Raw genomic sequence first — 22,724 nt, 5'->3', positions numbered from 1 at the left:
AATTGACACAATCAAGTAGTTCCAAGTTCTATCCCTATGATTTGTTTCCTATTGATGTAGCCCTAAGCAGAGACTGGCGCAAATCACTTTCATGGAAAGTGGTTGCCAACCTTCAAAAAAACTACGAGTTTCCTGAAATCTCAGCACACATTTTTTCACCCAATCTTGATGATACTTTCAGGTACTGACCAGAACCCTAATCCCACTTGGCTCACCAAATTTCATTCTTCTAGGTTAAACCGTTCGTTGGCAGTAACAGTTTTAATTTTTAGGTTTCACTCTGTTTTCTCCTATATGGATACATGTATTCGGAACTCTAAATCAAACACGGTTTGTGCTAGCTCTTTGAAACCTGACACAATCAAGTACTTCCAAGTTCTATCTCTATGGTGTGTTTCCTATTGATGTAGCCCTAAGCAGAGACTGGCGCAAATCACTTTCATGGAAAGGTGTTGCCAAGTTTCCAAAAACCTACGATTTTCCTGAAATCTCAGCACACATTTTTTCACCCAATCTTGATGACACTTTCAGGTAATGATCAGTACCCCAATTTCACTTGGCTCATCAAATTTCGTTCTTTTAGGTTCAACCGTTCGTTGGCAGTAACAGTTTTAATTTTTAGGTTTCACTCTGTTTTCTCAAATATGGATACATGTAGTTGGAACTCTAAATCAAACACGGTTTGTGCTAGCTCTTTGAAACTTGACACAATAAAGTAGTTCCAAGATCTGTCTCTATGGTTTGTTTTTTATTGATGTAGCCCTAAGCAGAGACTGGCGCTAATCAATTTCATGGAAAGGGGTTGCCAAGCTTCCAAAAAACTACGAGTTTCGTGAAATCTCAGCACACATTTTTTCACCGAATATTGATGACACTTTCAGGTAATGATCAGTACCCCAATCTCACTTGGCTCACCAAATTTCGTTCTTGTAGATTAAACAGTTCGTTGGCAGTAACAGTTTTAATTTTTAGATTTCACTCTGTTTTCTCCTATATGGATACATGCAGTTGGAACTCTAAATCAAACATGGTTTGTGCTAGCTCTTTGAATCTTGACACAATAAAGTAGTTCCAAGTTCTGTCTCTATGGTTTGTTTCCTATTGATGTAGCCCTAAGCAGAGACTGGCGCTAATCACTTTCATGGAAAGGTGTTGCCAAGCTTCCAAAAAACTACGATTTTCCTGAAATCTCAGCACACATTTTTTCACCCAATCTTGATGACACTTTCAGGTAATGATCAGTACCCCAAACATACTTAGCTCACCAAATTACGTTCTTCTAGGTTAAACTGTTCGTTGGCAGTAACAGTTTAAATTTTTAGGTTTCACTCTGTTTTCTCCTATATGGATACATGGAGTTGGAACTCTAAATCAAACACTGTTTGTGCTAGCTCTTTGAAACTTGACACAATCAAGTACTTCCAAGTTCTATCAATATGGTTTGTTTCCTATTGATGTAGCCCTAAGCAGAGACTGGCGCAAATCACTTTCATGGAAAGGGTTTGCCAAGCTTCCAAAAAACTACGAGGTTCCTGAAATCTCAGCACACATCATTTCACCCAATCTTGATGACACTTTCAGGTAATGATCAGTACCCCAATCCCACTTGGCTAACCAAATTTTGTTCTTCTAGGTTAAACCGTTCGTTGGCAGTAACAGTTTTAATTTTTAGGTTTCACTCTGTTTTCTCCTATATGGATACATGTTGTTGTAACTCTAAATCAAACACGGTTTGTGCTAGCTCTTTGAAACTTGACACAATAAAGTAGTTCCAAGTTCTGTCTCTATGGTTTGTTTCCTATTGATGTAGCCCTAAGCAGAGACTGGCGCTAATCACTTTCATGGAAAAAGGTTGCCAAGCTTCCAAAAAACTACGATTTTCCTGAAATCTCAGCACACATTTTTTCACCCAATCTTGATGACACTTTCAGGGAATGATCAGTACCCCAAACATACTTGGCTCACCAAATTTCGTTCTTCTAGGTTAAACTGTTCGTTGGCAGTAACAGTTTAAATTTTTAGTTTTCACTCTGTTTTCTCCTATATGGATACATGGAGTTGGAACTCTAAATCAAACACTGTTTGTACTAGCTCTTTGAAACTTGACACAATCAAGTACTTCCAAGTTCTATCTCTATGGTTTGTTTCCTATTGATGTAGCCCTAAGCAGAGACTGGCGCAAATCACTTTCATGGAAAGGTGTTGCAAAGCTTCCAAAAAACTACGAGTTTCCTGAAATCTCAGCACACATTTTTTCACCCAATCTTGATGACACTTTCAGGTAATGATCAGTACCCCAATCCCACTTGGCTCATCAAATTTCGTTCTTTTAGGTTCAACCGTTCGTTTGCAGTAACAGTTTTAATTTTTTGGTTTCACTGTGTTTTCTCAAATATAGATACATATAGTTGGAACTCTAAATCAAAGACGGTTTGTGCTAGCTCTTTGAAACTTGACACAATCAAGTAGTTCCAAGTTATATCTCTATGGTTTGTTTCCTATTGATGTAGCCCTAAGCAGAGACTGGCGAAAATCACTTAAATGGAAAGTGGTTGCCAAGCTTCCAAAAATCTACGAGTTTCCTGTAATCTCAGCACACATTTTTTCACCCAGTCTTGATGACACTTTCAGGTAATGATCAGTACCCCAATCCCACTTGGCTCACCAAATTTCGTTCTTCTAGGTTAAACCATTCGTTGGCAGTAACAGTTTTAATTTTTAGGTTTCACTCTGTTTTCTTATATGGATACATGTAGTTGGAACTCTAAATTAAACACGGTTTGTGCTAGCTCTTTGAAACTTGACAAAATCAAGTACTTCCAAGTTCTATCTCTATGGTTTGTTTCCTATTGATGTAGCCCTAAGCAGAGACCGGCGCAAATCACTTTCATGGAAAGGGGTTGCCAAGTTTTCAAAAATCTACGAGTTTCCTGAAATCTCAGCACAAATTTTTTCACCCGATCTTGATGACTCTTTCAGGTAATGATCAGTACCCCAATCCCACTTGGCTCACCAAATTTCATTCTTCTAGGTGAAACCGTTCGTTGGCAGTAACAGTTTTAAATTTTAGGTTTCACTCTGTTTTCTCCTATATGGATACATGTAGTTGGAACTCTAAATCAAACACTGTTTATGCTAGCTCTTTGAAACTTGACACAATAAATTAGTTCCAAGATCTGTCTCTATGGTTTGTTTCCTATTGATGTAGCCCTAAGCAGAGACTGGCGCTAATCTCTTTCATGGAAAGGGGTTGCCAAGCTTCCAAAAAACTACGAGTTTCGTGAAATCTCTGCACACATTTTTTCGCCGAATATTGATGACACTTTCAGGTAATGATCAGTACCCCAAACATACTTGGCTCACCAAATTTCATTCTTCTAGGTTAAACTGTTCGTTGGCAGTAACAGTTTTAATTTTTAGATTTCACTCTGTTTTCTCCTATATGGATACATGCAGTTGGAACTCTAAATCAAACACGGTTTGTGCTAGCTCTTTGAAACTTGACACAATAAAGTAGTTCCAAGTTCTATCTCTAAGGTTTGTTTCCTATTGATGTAGCCCTAAGCAAAGACAGGCGCAAATCACTTTCAAGGAAAGGGGTTGCCAAGCTTCCAAAAAACTACGATTTTCCTGAAATCTCAGCACACATTTTTTCATCCAATCTTGATGACACTTTCAGGTAATGATCAGTACCCCAAACCCACTTGGCTCACCAAATTTCGTTCTTTTATGTTAAACCGTTCGTTGGCAGTAACAGTTTTAATTTTTAGGTTTCACTCTGTTTTCTCCTATATGGATACATGGAGTTGGAACTCTAAATCAAACACGGTTTTTGCTAGCTCTTTGAAACTTGACACAATCAAGTACTTCCAAGGTCTATCTCTATGGTTAGTTTCCTATTGTTGTAGCCCTAAGCAGAGACTGGCACAAATCACGTTCATGGAAAGGGGTTGCCAAGCTTCCAAAAAACTATGAGTTTCGTGAAATCTGAGCACCATTTTTTCACCCATTCTTGATGACACTTTCAGGTAATGATCAGTACCCCAATCCCACTTGGCTCACCAAATTTCGTTCTTCTAGGTTAAACCATTCTTTGGCAGTAACAGTTTTAATTTTTAGGTTTCACTCTGTTTTCTCCTATATGGATACATGTAGTTGGAACTCTAAATCAAACACGATTTGTGCTACCTATTTGAAAATTGACACAATCAAGTAGTTCCAAGTTCTATCCCTATGATTTGTTTCCTATTGATGTAGCCCTAAGCAGAGACTGGCGCAAATCACTTTCATGGAAAGTGGTTGCCAACCTTCAAAAAAACTACGAGTTTCCTGAAATCTCAGCACACATTTTTTCACCCAATCTTGATGATACTTTCAGGTACTGACCAGAACCCTAATCCCACTTGGCTCACCAAATTTCATTCTTCTAGGTTAAACCGTTCGTTGGCAGTAACAGTTTTAATTTTTAGGTTTCACTCTGTTTTCTCCTATATGGATACATGTATTCGGAACTCTAAATCAAACACGGTTTGTGCTAGCTCTTTGAAACCTGACACAATCAAGTACTTCCAAGTTCTATCTCTATGGTGTGTTTCCTATTGATGTAGCCCTAAGCAGAGACTGGCGCAAATCACTTTCATGGAAAGGTGTTGCCAAGTTTCCAAAAACCTACGATTTTCCTGAAATCTCAGCACACATTTTTTCACCCAATCTTGATGACACTTTCAGGTAATGATCAGTATCCCAATTTCACTTGGCTCATCAAATTTCGTTCTTTTAGGTTCAACCGTTCGTTGGCAGTAACAGTTTTAATTTTTAGGTTTCACTCTGTTTTCTCAAATATGGATACATGTAGTTGGAACTCTAAATCAAACACGGTTTGTGCTAGCTCTTTGAAACTTGACACAATAAAGTAGTTCCAAGATCTGTCTCTATGGTTTGTTTTTTATTGATGTAGCCCTAAGCAGAGACTGGCGCTAATCAATTTCATGGAAAGGGGTTGCCAAGCTTCCAAAAAACTACGAGTTTCGTGAAATCTCAGCACACATTTTTTCACCGAATATTGATGACACTTTCAGGTAATGATCAGTACCCCAATCTCACTTGGCTCACCAAATTTCGTTCTTGTAGATTAAACAGTTCGTTGGCAGTAACAGTTTTAATTTTTAGATTTCACTCTGTTTTCTCCTATATGGATACATGCAGTTGGAACTCTAAATCAAACATGGTTTGTGCTAGCTCTTTGAATCTTGACACAATAAAGTAGTTCCAATTTCTGTCTCTATGGTTTGTTTCCTATTGATGTAGCCCTAAGCAGAGACTGGCGCTAATCACTTTCATGGAAAGGTGTTGCCAAGCTTCCAAAAAACTACGATTTTCCTGAAATCTCAGCACACATTTTTTCACCCAATCTTGATGACACTTTCAGGTAATGATCAGTACCCCAAACATACTTAGCTCACCAAATTACGTTCTTCTAGGTTAAACTGTTCGTTGGCAGTAACAGTTTAAATTTTTAGGTTTCACTCTGTTTTCTCCTATATGGATACATGGAGTTGGAACTCTAAATCAAACACTGTTTGTGCTAGCTCTTTGAAACTTGACACAATCAAGTACTTCCAAGTTCTATCAATATGGTTTGTTTCCTATTGATGTAGCCCTAAGCAGAGACTGGCGCAAATCACTTTCATGGAAAGGTGTTGCCAAGCTTCCAAAAAACTACGATTTTCCTGAAATCTCAGCACACATTTTTTCACCCAATCTTGATGACACTTTCAGGTAATGGTCAGTACCCCAATCCCACTTGGCTCATCAAATTTCGTTCTTTTAGGTTCAACCGTTCGTTGGCAGTAACAGTTTTAATTTTTTGGTTTCACTCTGTTTTCTCAAATATGGATACATATAGTTGGAACTCTAAATCAAAGACGGTTTGTGCTAGCTCTTTGAAACTTGACACAATCAAGTAGTTCCAAGTTATATCTCTATGGTTTGTTTCCTATTGATGTATCCCTAAGCAGAGACTGGCGCAAATCACTTAAATGGAAAGTGGTTGCCAAGCTTCCAAAAATCTACGAGTTTCCTGTAATCTCAGCACACATTTTTTCACCCAGTCTTGATGACACTTTCAGGTAATGATCAGTACCCCAATCCCACTTGGCTCACCAAATTTCGTTCTTCTAGGTTAAATCGTTCGTTGGCAGTAACAGTTTAAATTTTTAGGTTTCACTCTGTTTTCTTATATGGATACATGTAGTTGGAACTCTAAATTAAACACGGTTTGTGCTAGCTATTTGAAACTTGACAAAATCAAGTACTTCCAAGTTCTATCTCTATGGTTTGTTTCCTATTGATGTAGCCCTAAGCAGAGACCGGCACATATCACTTTCATGGAAAGGGGTTGCCAAGGTTTCAAAAAAACTACGAGTTTCCTGAAATGTCAGCATAAATTTTTTCACCCAAACTTGATGACACTTTCAGGTAATGATCAGTACCCCAATCCCACTTGGCTCACCAAATTTCGTTCTTCTAGGTGAAACCGTTCGTTGGCAGTAACAGTTTTAAATTTTAGGTTTCACTCTGTTTTCTCTTATATGGATACATGTAGTTGGAACTCTAAATCAAACACTGTTTATGCTAGCTCTTTGAAATTTGACACAATAAATTAGTTCCAAGATCTGTCTCTATGGTTTGTTTCCTATTGATGTAGCCCTAAGCAGAGACTGGCGCTAATCTCTTTCATGGAAAGGGGTTGCCAAGCTTCCAAAAAACTACGAGTTTCGTGAAATCTCTGCACACATTTTTTCACCGAATATTGATGACACTTTCAGGTAATGATCAGTACCCCAAACATACTTGGCTCACCAAATTTCATTCTTCTAGGTTAAACTGTTCGTTGGCAGTAACAGTTTTAATTTTTAGGTTTCACTCCTTTTTCTCCTATATGGATACATGGAGTTGGTACTCTAAATCAAAAACGATTTGTGCTAGCTCTTTGAAACTTGACACAATCAAGTACTTCCAAATTCTATCTCTATGGTTTGTTTCCTATTGATGTAGCCCTAAGCAGAGACCGGCACAAATCACTTTCATGGAAAGGGGTTGCCAAGCTTTTAAAAAACTACGATTTTCCTGAAATCCCAGCACACATTTTTTCACTCAATCTTGATGACACTTTCAGGTAATGATCAGTACCCCAATCACACTTGGCTCATCAAATTTTGTTCTTCTAGGTGAAACCGTTCGTTGGCAGTAACAGTTTTAAATTTTAGGTTTCACTCTGTTTTCTCAAATATGGATACATATAGTTGGAACTCTAAATCAAAATCGGTTTGTGCTAGCTCTTTGAAACTTAACACAATAAAGTAGTTCCAAGATTTGTCTCTATGGTTTGTTTCCTATTGATGTAGCCCTAAGCAGAGACTGGCGCTAATCTCTTTCATGGAAAGGGGTTGCCAAGCTTCCAAAAAACTACGAGTTTCGTGAAATCTCAGCACACATTTTTTCACCGAATATTGATGACACTTTCAGGTAATGATCAGTACTCCAATCTCACTTGGCTCACCAAATTTCGTTCTTTTAGGTTAAACAGTTCGTTGGCAGTAACAGTTTTAATTTTTAGATTTCACTCTGTTTTCTCCTATATGGATACATGTAGTTGGAACTCTAAATCAAACACGGTTTGTGCTAGCTCTTTGAAACTTGACACAATAAAGTAGTTCCAAGTTATATCTCTAAGGTTTGTTTCCTATTGATGTAGCCCTAAGCAAAGACAGGCGCAAATCACTTTCAAGGAAAGGGGTTGCCAAGCTTCCAAAAAACTACGATTTTCCTGAAATCTCAGCACACATTTTTTCATCCAATCTTGATGACACTTTCAGGTAATGATCAGTACCCCAAACCCACTTGGCTCACCAAATTTCGTTCTTTTAGGTTAAACCGTTCGTTGGCAGTAACAGTTTTAATTTTTAGGTTTCACTCTGTTTTCTCCTATGTGGATACATGGGGTTGGAACTCTAAATCAAACACGGTTTTTGCTAGCTCTTTGAAACTTGACACAATCAAGTACTTCCAAGGTCTATCTCTATGGTTAGTTTCCTATTGTTGTAGCCCTAAGCAGAGACTGGCACAAATCACGTTCATGGAAAGGGGTTGCCAAGCTTCCAAAAAACTACGAGTTTCGTGAAATCTGAGCACCATTTTTTCACCCATTCTTGATGACACTTTCAGGTAATGATCAGTACTCCAATCACACTTGGCTCACCAAATTTCGTTCTTCTAGGTTAAACCATTCTTTGGCAGTAACAGTTTTAATTTTTAGGTTTCACTCTGTTTTCTCCTATATGGATACATGTAGTTGGAACACTAAATCAAACACGGTTTGTGCTAGCTATTTGAAAATTGACACAATCAAGTAGTTCCAAGTTCTATCCCTATGATTTGTTTCCTATTGATGTAGCCCTAAGCAGAGACTGGCGCAAATCACTTTCATGGAAAGGGGTTGCCAAGCTTCCAAAAAGCTACGAGTTTCCTGAAATCTCAGCACACATTTTTTCACCCAATCTTGATGACCCTTTCAGGTAATGATCAATACCCCAAACATACTTGGCTCACCAAATTTCGTTCTTCTAGGTTAAACTGTTCGTTGGCAGTAACAGTTTTAATTTTTAGGTTTCACTCTCTTTTCTCCTATATGGATACATGGAGTTGGAACTCTAAATCAAACACGGTTTGTGCTAGCTCTTTGAAACTTGACACAATCAAGTACTTCCAAGTTCTATCTCTATGGTGTGTTTCCTATTGATGTAGCCCTAAGCAGAGACTGGCGCAAATCACTTTCATGGAAAGATGTTGCCAAGCTTCCAAAAACCTACGATTTTCCTGAAATCTCAGCACACATTTTTTCACCCAATCTTGATGACACTTTCAGGTAATGATCAGTACCCCAATTTCACTTGGCTCATCAAATTTCGTTCTTTTAGGTTCAACCGTTCGTTGGCAGTAACAGTTTTAATTTTTAGGTTTCACTCTGTTTTCTCCTATATGGATACATGTTGTTGGAACTCTAAATTAAACACGGTTTGTGCTAGCTCTTTGAAACTTGACACAATAAAATAGTTCCAAGATCTGTCTCTATGGTTTGTTTTTTATTGATGTAGCCCTAAGCAGAGACTGGCGCTAATCAATTTCGTGGAAAGGGGTTGCCAAGCTTCCAAAAAACTACGAGTTTCGTGAAATCTCAGCACACATTTTTTCACCGAATATTAATGACACTTTCAGGTAATGATCAGTACCCCAATCTCACTTGGCTCACCAAATTTCGTTCTTGTAGATTAAACAGTTCGTTGGCAGTAACAGTTTTAATTTTTAGATTTCACTCTGTTTTCTCCTATATGGATACATGCAGTTGGAACTCTAAATCAAACATGGTTTGTGCTACCTCTTTGAAACCTGACACAATCAAGTAGTTGCATGTTCTGTATCTATGGTTTGTTTCCTATTGATGTAGCCCTAAGCAGAGACTGGCGCAAATCACTTTCATGGAAAGGGGTTGCCAAGCTTCCAAAAAACTACGAGGTTCCTGAAATCTCAGCACACATTTTTTCACCCAATCTTGATGACACTTTCAGGTAATGATCAGTACCCCAAACATACTTGGCTCACCAAATTTCGTTTCTCTAGGTTAAACTGTTCGTTGGCAGTAACAGTTTAAATTTTTAGGTTTCACTCTGTTTTCTCCTATATGGATACATGGAGTTGGAACTCTAAATCAAACACTGTTTCTGCTAGCTCTTTGAAACTTGACACAATCAAGTACTTCCAAGTTCTATCTCTATGGATTGTTTCCTATTGATGTAGCCCTAAGCAGAGACTGGCGCAAATCACTTTCATGGAAAGGTGTTGCCAAGCTTCCAAAAAACCACGATTTTCCTGAAATCTCAGCACACATTTTTTCACCCAATCTTGATGACACTTTCAGGTAATGATCAGTACCCCAATCCCAGTTGGCTCATCAAATTTCGTTCTTTTAGTTTCAACCGTTCGTTGGCAGTAACAGTTTTAATTTTTTGGTTTCACTCTGTTTTCTCAAATATGGATACATATAGTTGGAACTCTAAATCAAAGACGGTTTGTGCTAGCTCTTTGAAACTTGACACAATCAAGTAGTTCCAAGTTATATCTCTATGGTTTGTTTCCTATTGATGTAGCCCTAAGCAGAGACTGGCGCAAATCATTTAAATGGAAAGTGGTTGCCAAGCTTCCAAAAATCTACGAGTTTCCTGTAATCTCAGCACACATTTTTTCACCCAGTCTTGATGACACTTTCAGGTAATGATCAGTACCCCAATCCCACTTGGCTCACCAAATTTCGTTCTTCTAGGTTAAACCGTTCGTTGGCAGAAACAGTTTTAATTTTTAGGATTCACTCTGTTTTCTTATATGGATACATGTAGTTGGAACTCTAAATTAAACACGGTTTGTGCTAGCTCTTTGAAACTTGACAAAATCAAGTACTTCCAAGTTCTATCTCTATGGTTTGTTTCCTATTGATGTAGCCCTAAGCAGAGACCGGCGCAAATCACTTTCATGGAAAGGGGTTGCCAAGTTTTCAAAAAAACTACGAGTTTCCTGAAATCTCAGCACAAATTTTTTCACCCAAACTTGATGACACTTTCAGGTAATGATCAGTACCCCAATCCCACTTGGCTCACCAAATTTCGTTCTTCTAGGTGAAACCGTTCGTTGGCAGTAACAGTTTTAATTTTTAGGTCACTCTGTTTTCTCCTTTATGGATACATGTAGTTGGAACTCTAAATCAAATACTGTTTATGCTAGCTCTTTGAAACTTGACACAATAAATTAGTTCCAAGATCTGTCTCTATGGTTTGTTTCCTATTGATGTAGCCCTAAGCAGAGACTGGCGCTAATCTCTTTCATGGAAAGGGGTTGGCAAGCTTCCAAAAAACTACGAGTTTCGTGAAATCTCTGCACACATTTTTTCACCGAATATTGATGACACTTTCAGGTAATGATCAGTACCCCAAACATACTTGGCTCACCAAATTTCGTTCTTCTAGGTTAAACTGTTCGTTGGCAGTAACAGTTTTAATTTTTAGGTTTCACTCTCTTTTCTCCTATATGGATACATGGAGTTGGAACTCTAAATCAAACACGGTTTGTGCTAGCTCTTTGAAACATGACACAATCAAGTACTTCAAAGTTCTATCTCTATGGTGTGTTTCCTATTGATGTAGCCCTAAGCAGAGACTGGCGGAAATCACTTTCATGGAAAGGTGTTGCCAAGCTTCCAAAAACCTACGATTTTCCTGAAATCTCAGCACACATTTTTTCACCCAATCTTGATGACACTTTCAGGTAATGATCAGTACCCCAATTTCACTTGGCTCATCAAATTTCGTTCTTTTAGGTTCAACCATTCGTTGGCAGTAACAGTTTTAATTTTTAGGTTTCACTCTGTTTTCTCAAATATGGATACATGTAGTTGGAACTCTAAATCAAACACGGTTTGTGCTAGCTCTTTGAAACCTGACACAATCAAGTAGTTCCAAGTTCTATATCTATGGTTTGTTTCCTATGGATGTAGCCCTAAGCAGAGACTGGCACAAATCACTTTCATGGAAAGGGGTTGCCAAGCTTCCAAAAAACTACGAGTTTCCTGAAATCTCAGCACACATTTTTTCACCCAATCTTGATGACACTTTCAGGTAATGATCAGTACCCCAATCCCACTTGGCTGACCAAATTTTGTTCTTCTAGGTTACACCGTTCGTTGGCAGTAACAGTTTTAATTTTTAGGTTTCACTCTGTTTTCTCCTATATGGATACATGTTGTTGGAACTCTAAATTAAACACGGTTTGTGCTAGCTCTTTGAAACTTGACACAATAAAGTAGTTCCAAGATCTGTCTCTATGGTTTGTTTTTTATTGATGTAGCCCTAAGCAGAGACTGGCGCTAATCAATTTCATGGAAAGGGGTTGCCAAAATTCCAAAAAACTACGAGTTTCGTGAAATCTCAGCACACATTTTTTCACCGAATATTGATGACACTTTCAGGTAATGATCAGTACCCCAATCTCACTTGGCTCACCAAATTTCGTTCTTGTAGATTAAACAGTTCGTTGGCAGTAACAGTTTTAATTTTTAGATTTCACTCTGTTTTCTCCTATATGGATACATGCAGTTGGAACTCTAAATCAAACATGGTTTGTGCTAGCTCTTTGAATCTTGACACAATAAAGTAGTTCCAAGTTCTATCTCTATGGTTTGTTTCCTATTGATATAGCCCTAAGCAAAGACTGGCGCAAATCACTTTCATGGAAAGGGGTTGCCAAGCTTCCAAAAAGCTACGAGTTTCCTGAAATCTCAGCACACATTTTTTCACCCAATCTTGATGACACTTTCAGGTAATGATCAGTACCCCAATCCCACTTGGCTCACCAAATTTTGTTCTTCTAGGTTACACCGTTCGTTGGCAGTAACAGTTTTAATTTTTAGGTTTCACTCTGTTTTCTCCTATATGGATACATGTTGTTGGAACTCTAAATTAAACACGGTTTGTGCTAGCTCTTTGAAACTTGACACAATAAAGTAGTTCCAAGATCTGTCTCTATGGTTTGTTTTTTATTGATGTAGCCCTAAGCAGAGACTGGCGCTAATCAATTTCATGGAAAGGGGTTGCCAAGCTTCCAGAAAACTACGAGTTTCGTGAAATCTCAGCACACATTTTTTCACCGAATATTGATGACACTTTCAGGTAATGATCAGTACCCCAATCTCACTTGGCTCACCAAATTTCGTTCTTGTAGATTAAACAGTTCGTTGGCAGTAACAGTTTTAATTTTTAGATTTCACTCTGTTTTCTCCTATATGGATACATGCAGTTGGAACTCTAAATCAAACATGGTTTGTGCTAGCTCTTTGAATCTTGACACAATAAAGTAGTTCCAAGTTCTATCTCTATGGTTTGTTTCCTATTGATATAGCCCTAAGCAAAGACTGGCGCAAATCACTTTCATGGAAAGGGGTTGCCAAGCTTCCAAAAAGCTACGAGTTTCCTGAAATCACAGCACACATTTTTTCACCCAATCTTGATGACACTTTCAGGTAATGATCAGTACCCCAATCCCACTTGGCTCACCAAATTTCGTTCTTCTAGGTTAAACCGTTCGTTGGCAGTAACAGTTTTAATTTTTAGGTTTCACTCTGTTTTCTCCTATATGGATACATTGAGTTGGAACTTTAAATCAAACACGGTTTGTGCTAGCTCTTTGAAACTTGACACAATCAAATTCTTCCAAGTTCTATCTCTATGGTTTGTTTCCTATTGATGTAGCACTAAGCAGACACTGGCGCAAATCACTTTCATGGAAAGGTGTTGCCAAGCTTCCAAAAAACTACGATTTTCCTGAAATCTCAGCACACATTTTTTCACCCAATCTTGATGACACTTTCAGGTAATGATCAGTACCCCAAACCCACTTGGCTCACCAAATTTCGTTCTTTTAGGTTAAACCGTTCGTTGGCAGTAACAGTTTTAATTTTTAGGTTTCACTCTGTTTTCTCCTATATGGATACATGGAGTTGGAACTCTAAATCAAACACGGTTTGTGCTAGCTCTTTGAAACTTGACACAATCTAGTACTTCCAAGTTCTGTCTCTATGGTTTGTTTCCAATTGATGTAGCCCTAAGCAGAGACTGGCGCAAATCACTTTCATGGAAAGGTGTTGCCAAGCTTCCAAAAACCTACTATTTTCCTGAAATCTCAGCACACATTTTTTCACGGAATCTTGATGACACTTTCAGGTAATGATCAGTACCCCAATCCCACTTGGCTCATCAAATTTCGTTCTTTTAGGTTCAACTGTTCGTTGGCAGTAACAGTTTTAATTTTTAGGTTTCACTCTGTTTTCTCAAATATGGATACATGTAGTTGGAACTCTAAATCAAACATGGTTTGTGCTACCTCTTTGAAATCTGACACAATCAAGTAGTTGCATGTTCTGTATCTATGGTTTGTTTCCTATTGATGTAGCCCTAAGCAGAGACTGGCACAAATCACTTTCATGGAAAGGTGTTGCCAAGCTTCCAAAAAACTACGAGGTTCCTGAAATCTCAGCACACATCATTTCACCCAATCTTTTTGACACTTTCAGGTAATGATCAGTACCCCAATCCCACTTGGCTAACCAAATTTTGTTCTTCTAGGTTAAACCGTTCGTTGGCAGTAACAGTTTTAATTTTTAGGTTTCACTCTGTTTTCTCCTATATGGATACATGTTGTTGTAACTCTAAATCAAACACGGTTTGTGCTAGCTCTTTGAAACTTGACACAATAAAGTAGTTCCAAGTTCTGTCTCTATGGTTTGTTTCCTATTGATGTAGCCCTAAGCAGAGACTGGCGCTAATCACTTTCATGGAAAGGTGTTGCCAAGCTTCCAAAAAACTACGATTTTCCTGAAATCTCAGCACACATTTTTTCACCCAATCTTGATGACACTTTCAGGTAATGATCAGTACCCCAAACATACTTGGCTCACCAAATTTCGTTCTTCTAGGTTAAAGTGTTCGTTGGCAGTAACAGTTTAAATTTTTAGGTTTCACTCTGTTTTCTCCTATATGGATACATGGAGTTGGAACTCTAAATCAAACACTGTTTGTGCTAGCTCTTTGAAACTTGACACAATCAAGTACTTCCAAGTTCTATCTCTATGGTTTGTTTCCTATTGATGTAGCCCTAAGCAGAGACTGGCGCAAATCACTTTCATGGAAAGGGGTTGCCAAGCTTCCAAAAAACTACGATTTTCCTGAAATCTCAGCACACATTTTTTCACCCAAACTTGATGACACTTTCAGGTAATGATCAGTACCCCAATCCCACTTGGCTCCTCAAATTTCGTTCTTTTAGGTTCAACCGTTCGTTGGCAGTAACAGTTTTAATTTTTTGGTTTCACTCTGTTTTCTCAAATATGGATACATATAGTTGGAACTCTAAATCAAAGACGGTTTGTGCTAGCTCTTTGAAACTTGACACAATCAAGTAGTTCCAAGTTATATCTCTATGGTTTGTTTCCTATTGATGTAGCCCTAAGCAGAGACTGGCGCAAATCACTTAAATGGAAAGTGGTTGCCAAGCTTCCAAAAATCTACGAGTTTCCTGTAATCTCAGCACATATTTTTTCACCCAGTCTTGATGACACTTTCAGGTAATGATCAGTACCCCAATCCCACTTGGCTCACCAAATTTCGTTCTTCTAGGTTAAACCGTTCGTTGGCAGTAACAGTTTTAATTTTTAGGTTTCACTCTGTTTTCTTATATGGATACATGTAGGTGGAACTCTAAATTAAACACGGTTTGTGCTAGCTCTTTGAAACTTGACAAAATCAAGTACTTCCAAGTTCTATCTCTATGGTTTGTTTCCTATTGATGTAGCCCTAAGCAGAGACCGGCGCAAATCACTTTCATGGAAAGGAGTTGCCAAGTTTTCAAAAAAACTACGAGTTTCCTGAAATCTCAGCACACATTTTTTCACCCAAACTTGATGACACTTTCAGGTAACGATCAGTACCCCAATCCCACTTGGCTAACCAAATCGTTCTTCTAGGTGAATCCGTTCGTTGGCAGTAACAGTTTTAAATTTTAGGTTTCACTCTGTTTTCTCCTATATGGATACATGTAGTTGGAACTCTAAATCAAATACTGTTTATGCTAGCTCTTTGAAACTTGACACAATAAATTAGTTCAAAGATCTGTCTCTATGGTTTGTTTCCTATTGATGTAGCCCTAAGCAGAGACGCGCGCTAATCTCTTTCATGGAAAGGGGTTGCCAAGCTTCCAAAAAACTACGATTTTCCTGAAATCCCAGCACACATTTTTTCACTCAATCTTGATGACACTTTCAGGTAATTATCAGTACCCCAATCGCACTTGGCTCATCAAATTTTGTTCTTTTAGGTTCAACCGTTCGTTGGCAGTAACAGTTTTAAATTTTAGGTTTCACTCTGTTTTCTCAAATATGGATACATATAGTTGGAACTCTAAATCAAAGACGGTTTGTGCTAGCTCTTTGAAACCTAACACAATAAAGTAGTTCCAAGATCTGTCTCTATGGTTTGTTTCCTATTGATGTAGCCCTAAGCAGAGACTGGCGCTAATCTCTTTCATGGAAAGGGGTTGCCAAGCTTCCAAAAATCTACGAGTTTCGTGAAATCTCAGCACACATTTTTTCACCGAATATTGATGACACTTTCAGGTCATGATCAGTACTCCAATCTCACTTGGCTCACCAAATTTCGTTCTTTTAGGTTAAACAGTTCGTTGGCAGTAACAGTTTTAATTTTTAGATTTCAATCTGTTTTCTCCTATATGGATACATGCAGTTGGAACTCTAAATCAAACACGGTTTGTGCTAGCTCTTTGAAACTTGACACAATAAAGTAGTTCCAAGTTCTATCTCTAAGGTTTGTTTCCTATTGATGTAGCCCTAAGCAAAGACAGGCGCAAATCACTTTCAAGGAAAGGGGTTGCCAAGCTTCCAAAAAACTACGATTTTCCTGAAATCTCAGCACAGATTTTTTCATCCAATCTTGATGACACTATCAGGTAATGATCAGTACCCCAAACCCACTTGGCTCACCAAATTTCGTTCTTTTAGGTTAAACCGTTCGTTGGCAGTAACAGTTTTAATTTTTAGGTTTCACTCTGTTTTCTCCTATATGGATACATGGAGTTGGAACTCTAAATCAAACACGGTTTTTGCTAGCTCTTTGAAACTTGACACAATCAAGTACTTCCAAGGTCTATCTCTATGGTTAGTTTCCTATTGTTGTAGCCCTAAGCAGAGACTGGCACAAATCACGTTCATGGAAAGGGGTTGCCAAGCTTCCAAAAAACTACGAGTTTCGTGAAATCTGAGCACCATTTTTTCACCCATTCTTGATGACACTTTCAGGTAATGATCAGTAACCCAATCACACTTGGCTCACCAAATTTCGTTCTTCTAGGTTAAACCATTCTTTGGCAGTAACAGTTTTAATTTTTAGGTTTCACTCTGTTTTCTCCTATATGGATACATGTAGTTGGAACTCTAAATCAAACACGGTTTGTGCTAGCTATTTGAAAATTGACACAATCAAGTAGTTCCAAGTTCTATCCCTATGATTTGTTTCCTATTGATGTAGCCCTAAGCAGAGACTGGCGCAAATCACTTTCATGGAAAGGGGTTGCCAAGCTTCCAAAAAGCTACGAGTTTCCTGAAATCTCAGCACACATTTTTTCACCCAATCTTGATGACACTTTCAGGTAATGATCACTACCCCAAACATACTTGGCTCAAAAAATTTCGTTCTTCTAGGTTAAACTGTTCGTTGGCAGTAACAGTTTTAATTTTTAGGTTTCACTCTGTTTTCTCCTATATGGATACATGTTGTTGGAACTCTAAATGAAACACGGTTTGTGCTAGCTCTTTGAAACTTGACACAATAAAGTAGTTCCAAGATCTGTCTCTATGGTTTGTTTTTTATTGATGTAGCCCTAAGCAGAGACTGGCGCTAATCAATTTCATGGAAAGGGGTTGCCAAGCTTCCAAAAAACTACGAGTTTCGTGAAATCTCAGCACACATTTTTTCAGCGAATATTGATGACACTTTCAGGTAATGATCAGTACCCCAATCTCACTTGGCTCACCAAATTTCGTTCTGGTAGATTAAACAGTTCGTTGGCAGTAACAGTTTTAATTTTTAGATTTCACTCTGTTTTCTCCTATATGGATACATGCAGTTGGAACTCTAAATCAAACATGGTTTGTGCTAGCTCTTTGAATCTTGACACAATAAAGTAGTTCCAAGATCTATCTCTATGGTTTGTTTCCTATTGATATAGCCCTAAGCAAAGACTGGCGCAAATCACTTTCATGGAAAGGGGTTGCCAAGCTTCCAAAAAGCTACGAGTTTCCTGAAATCTCAGCACACATTTTTTCACCCAATCTTGATGACACTTTCAGGTAATGATCAGTACCCCAATCCCACTTGGCTCACCAAATTTCGTTCTTCTAGGTTAAACCGTTCGTTGGCAGTAACAGTTTTAATTTTTAGGTTTCACTCTGTTTTCTCCTATATGGATACATTGAGTTGGAACTTTAAATCAAACACGGTTTGTGTTAGCTCTTTGAAACTTGACACAATCAAATTCTTCCAAGTTCTATCTCTATGATTTGTTTCCTATTGATGTAGCACTAAGCAGACACTGGCGCAAATCACTTTCATGGAAAGTTGTTGCCAAGCTTCCAAAAAACTACGATTTTCCTGAAATCTCAGCACACATTTTTTCACCCAATCTTGATGACACTTTCAGGTAATGATCAGTACCCCAAACCCACTTGGCTCACCAAATTTCGTTCTTTTAGGTTAAACCGTTCGTTGGCAGTAACAGTTTTAATTTTTAGGTTTCACTCTGTTTTCTCCTATATAGATACATGGAGTTGGAACTCTAAATCAAACACGGTTTGTGCTAGCTCTTTGAAACTTGACACAATCAAGTACTTCCAAGTTCTATCTCTATGGTTTGTTTCCTATTGATGTAGCACTAAGAAGACACGGGCGCAAATTACTTTCATGGAAAGGTGTTGCCAAGCTTCCAAAAAACTACGAATTTCCTGAAATCTCAGCACACATTTTTTCACCCAATCTTGATGACACTTTCAGGTAATGATCACTACCCCAAACATACTTGGCTCACCAAATTTCGTTCTTCTAGGTTAAACTGTTCGTTGGCAGTAACAGTTTTAATTTTTAGGTTTCACTCTCTTTTCTCCTATATGGATACATGGAGTTGGAACTCTAAATCAAACACGGTTTGTGCTAGCTCTTTGAAACTTGACACAATCAAGTACTTCCAAGTTCTGTCTCTATGGTTTGTTTCCAATTGATGTAGCCCTAAGCAGAGACTGGCGCAAATCACTTTCATTGAAAGGTGTTGCCAAGCTTCCAAAAACCTACTATTTTCCTGAAATCTCAGCACACATTTTTTCATGGAATCTTAATGACACTTTCAGGTAATGATCAGTACCCCAATTTCACTTGGCTCATCAAATTTCGTTCTTTTCGGTTCAACCGTTCGTTGGCAGTAACAGTTTTAATTTTTAGGTTTCAGTCTGTTTTCTCAAATATGGATACATGTAGTTGGAACTCTAAATCAAACATGGTTTCTGCTACCTCTTTGAAACCTGACACAATCAAGTAGTTGCATGTTCTGTATCTATGGTTTGTTTCCTATTGATGTAGCCCTAAGCAGAGACTGGCACAAATCACTTTCAAGGAAAGGGGTTGCCAAGCTTCCAAAAAACTACGAGGTTCCTGAAATCTCAGCACACATCATTTCACCCAATCTTGATGACACTTTCAGGTAATGATCAGTACCACAATCCCACTTGGCTAACCAAATTTTGTTCTTCTAGGTTAAACCGTTCGTTGGCAGTAACAGTTTTAATTTTTAGGTTTCACTCTGTTTTCTCCTATATGGATACATGTTGTTGTAACTCTAAATCAAACACGGTTTGTGCTAGCTCTTTGAAACTTGACACAATAAAGTAGTTCCAAGTTCTGTCTCTATGGTTTGTTTCCTATTGATGTAGCCCTAAGCAGAGACTGGCGCTAATCACTTTCATGGAAAGGTGTTGCCAAGCTTCCAAAAAACTACGATTTTCCTGAAATCTCAGCACACATTTTTTCACCCAATCTTGATGACACTTTCAGGTAATGATCAGTACCCCAAACATACTTGGCTCACCAAATTTTGTTCTTCTAGGTTAAACTGTTCGTTGGCAGTAACAGTTTAAATTTTTAGGTTTCACTCTGTTTTCTCCTATATGGATACATGGAGTTGGAACTCTAAATCAAACACTGTTTGTGCTAATTCTTTGAAACTTGACACAGTCAAGTAGTTCCAAGTTCTATCTCTATGGTTTGTTTCCTATTGATGTAGCCCTAAGCAGAGACTGGCGCAAATCACTTTCATGGAAAGGGGTTGCCAAGCTTCCAAAAACTACGAGTTGCCTGAAATCTGAGCACACATTTTTTCACCCAATCTTGATGACACTTTCAGGTAATGATCAGTACCCCAATCCCACTTGGCTCATCAAATTTCGTTCTTTTAGGTTCAACCGTTCGTTGGCAGTAACAGTTTTAATTTTTTGGTTTCACTCTGTTTTCTCAAATATGGATACATATAGTTGGAACTCTAAATCAAAGACGGTTTGTGCTAGCTCTTTGAAACTTGACACAATCAAGTAGTTCCAACTTATATCTCTATGGTTTGTTTCCTATTGATGTAGCCCTAAGCAGAGACTGGCGCAAATCACTTAAATGGAAAGTGGTTGCCAAGCTTCCAAAAATCTACGAGTTTCCTGTAATCTCAGCACACATTTTTTCACCCAGTCTTGATGACACTTTCAGGTAATGATCAGTACCCCAATCCCACTTGGCTCACCAAATTTCGTTCTTCTAGGTTAAACCGTTCGTTGGCAGTAACAGTTTTAATTTTTAGGTTTCACTCTGTTTTCTTAAATGGATACATGTAGTTGGAACTCTAAATTAAACACGGTTTGTGCTAGCTCTTTGAAACTTGACAAAATCAAGTACTTCCAAGTTCTATCTCTATGGTTTGTTTCCTATTGATGTAGCCCTAAGCAGAGACCGGCGCAAATCACTTTCATGGAAAGGGGTTGCCAAGTTTTCAAAAAAAACTACGAGTTTCCTGAAATCTCAGCACAAATTTTTTCACCCAAACTTGATGACACTTTCAGGTAATGATCAGTACCCCAATCCCACTTGGCTCACCTAATTTCGTTCTTCTAGGTGAAACCGTTCGTTGGCAGTAACAGTTTTAAATTTTAGGTTTCACTCTGTTTTCTCCTATATGGATACATGAAGTTGGAACTCTAAATCAAACACTGTTTATGCTAGCTCTTTGAAACTTGACACAATAAATTAGTTGCAAGATTTGTCTCTATGGTTTGTTTCCTATTGATGTAGCCCTAAGCAGAGACTGGCGCTAATCTCTTTCATGGAAAGGGGTTGCCAAGCTTCCAAAAAACTACGAGTTTCGTGAAATCTCTGCACACATTTTTTCACCGAATATTGATGACACTTTCAGGTAATGATCAGTACCCCAATCTCACTTGGCTCACCAAATTTCGTTCTTTTAGGTTAAACAGTTCGTTGGCAGTAACAGTTTTAATTTTTAGATTTCACTGTTTTTCTCCTATATGGATACATGGAGTTGGAACTCTAAACCAAACACGGTTTGTGCTAGCTCTTTGAAACCTGACACAATCAAGTAGTTCCAAGTTCTATCTCTCTGGTTTGTTTCCTATTGATGTAGCCCTAAGCAGAGACTGGCACAAATCACTTTCATGGAAAGGGGTTGCCAAGCTTCCAAAAATCTACGAGTTTCCTGTAATCTCAGCACACATTTTTTCACCCAGTCTTGATGACACTTTCAGGTAATGATGAGTACCCCAATCCCACTTGGCTCACCAAATTTTGTTCTTCTAGGTTAAACCGTTCGTTGGCAGTAACAGTTTTAATTTTTAGGTTTCACTCTGTTTTCTCCTATATGGATACATGTTGTTGGAACTCTAAATCAAACACTGTTTGTGCTAGCTCTTTGAAACTTGACACAATAAAGTAGTTCCAAGATCTGTCTCTATGGTTTGTTTTTTATTGATGTAGCCCTAAGCAGAGACTGGCGCTAATCAATTTCATGGAAAGGGGTTGCCAAGCTTCCAAAAAACTACGAGTTTCGTGAAATCTCAGCACACATTTTTTCACCGAATATTGATGACACTTTCAGGTAATGATCTGTACCCCAATCTGACTTGGCTCACCAAATTTCGTTCTTCTAGGTTAAACAGTTCGTTGGCAGTAACAGTTTTAATTTTTAGATTTCACTCTGTTTTCTCCTATATGGATACATGCATTTGGAACTCTAAATCAAACATGGTTTGTGCTAGCTCTTTGAAACTTGACACAATAAATTAGTTCCAAGTTCTATCTCTATGGTTTGTTTCCTATTGATGTAGCCCTAAGCAAATACTGGCGCAAATCACTTTCATGGAAAGGGGTTGCCAAGCTTCCAAAAAGCTACGAGTTTCCTGAAATCTCAGCACACATTTTTTCACCCAATCTTGATGACACTTTCAGGTAATGATCAGTACCCCAATCCCACTTGGCTCACCAAATTTCGTTCTTCTATGTTAAACCGTTCGTTGGCAGTAACAGTTTTAATTTTTAGGTTTCACTCTGTTTTCTCCTATACAGATACATGGAGTTGGAACTCTAAATCAAACACGGTTTCTGCTAGCTCTTTGAAACTTGACACAATCAAGTACTTCCAAGTTCTATCTCTATGGTTTGTTTCCTATTGATGTAGCACTAAGCAGACACTGGCGCAAATCACTTTCATGGAAAGGGGTTGCCAAGCTTCCAAAAAACTACGAGTTTCCTGAAATCTCAGCACACATTTTTTCACCCAATCTTGATGACACTTTCAGGTAATGATCACTACCCCAAACATACTTGGCTCACCAAATTTCGTTCTTCTAGGTTAAACTGTTCGTTGGCAGTAACAGTTTTAATTTTTAGGTTTCACTCTCTTTTCTCCTATATAGAAACATGGATTTGGAACTCTAAATCAAACACGATTTGTGC

Source organism: Spermophilus citellus (genome assembly GCF_964194105.1).
Source record: "Spermophilus citellus genome assembly, chromosome: 7".
In the NCBI taxonomy this organism is placed as follows: domain Eukaryota; kingdom Metazoa; phylum Chordata; class Mammalia; order Rodentia; family Sciuridae; genus Spermophilus; species Spermophilus citellus.
This window is presented reverse-complemented; position numbering follows the sequence as displayed.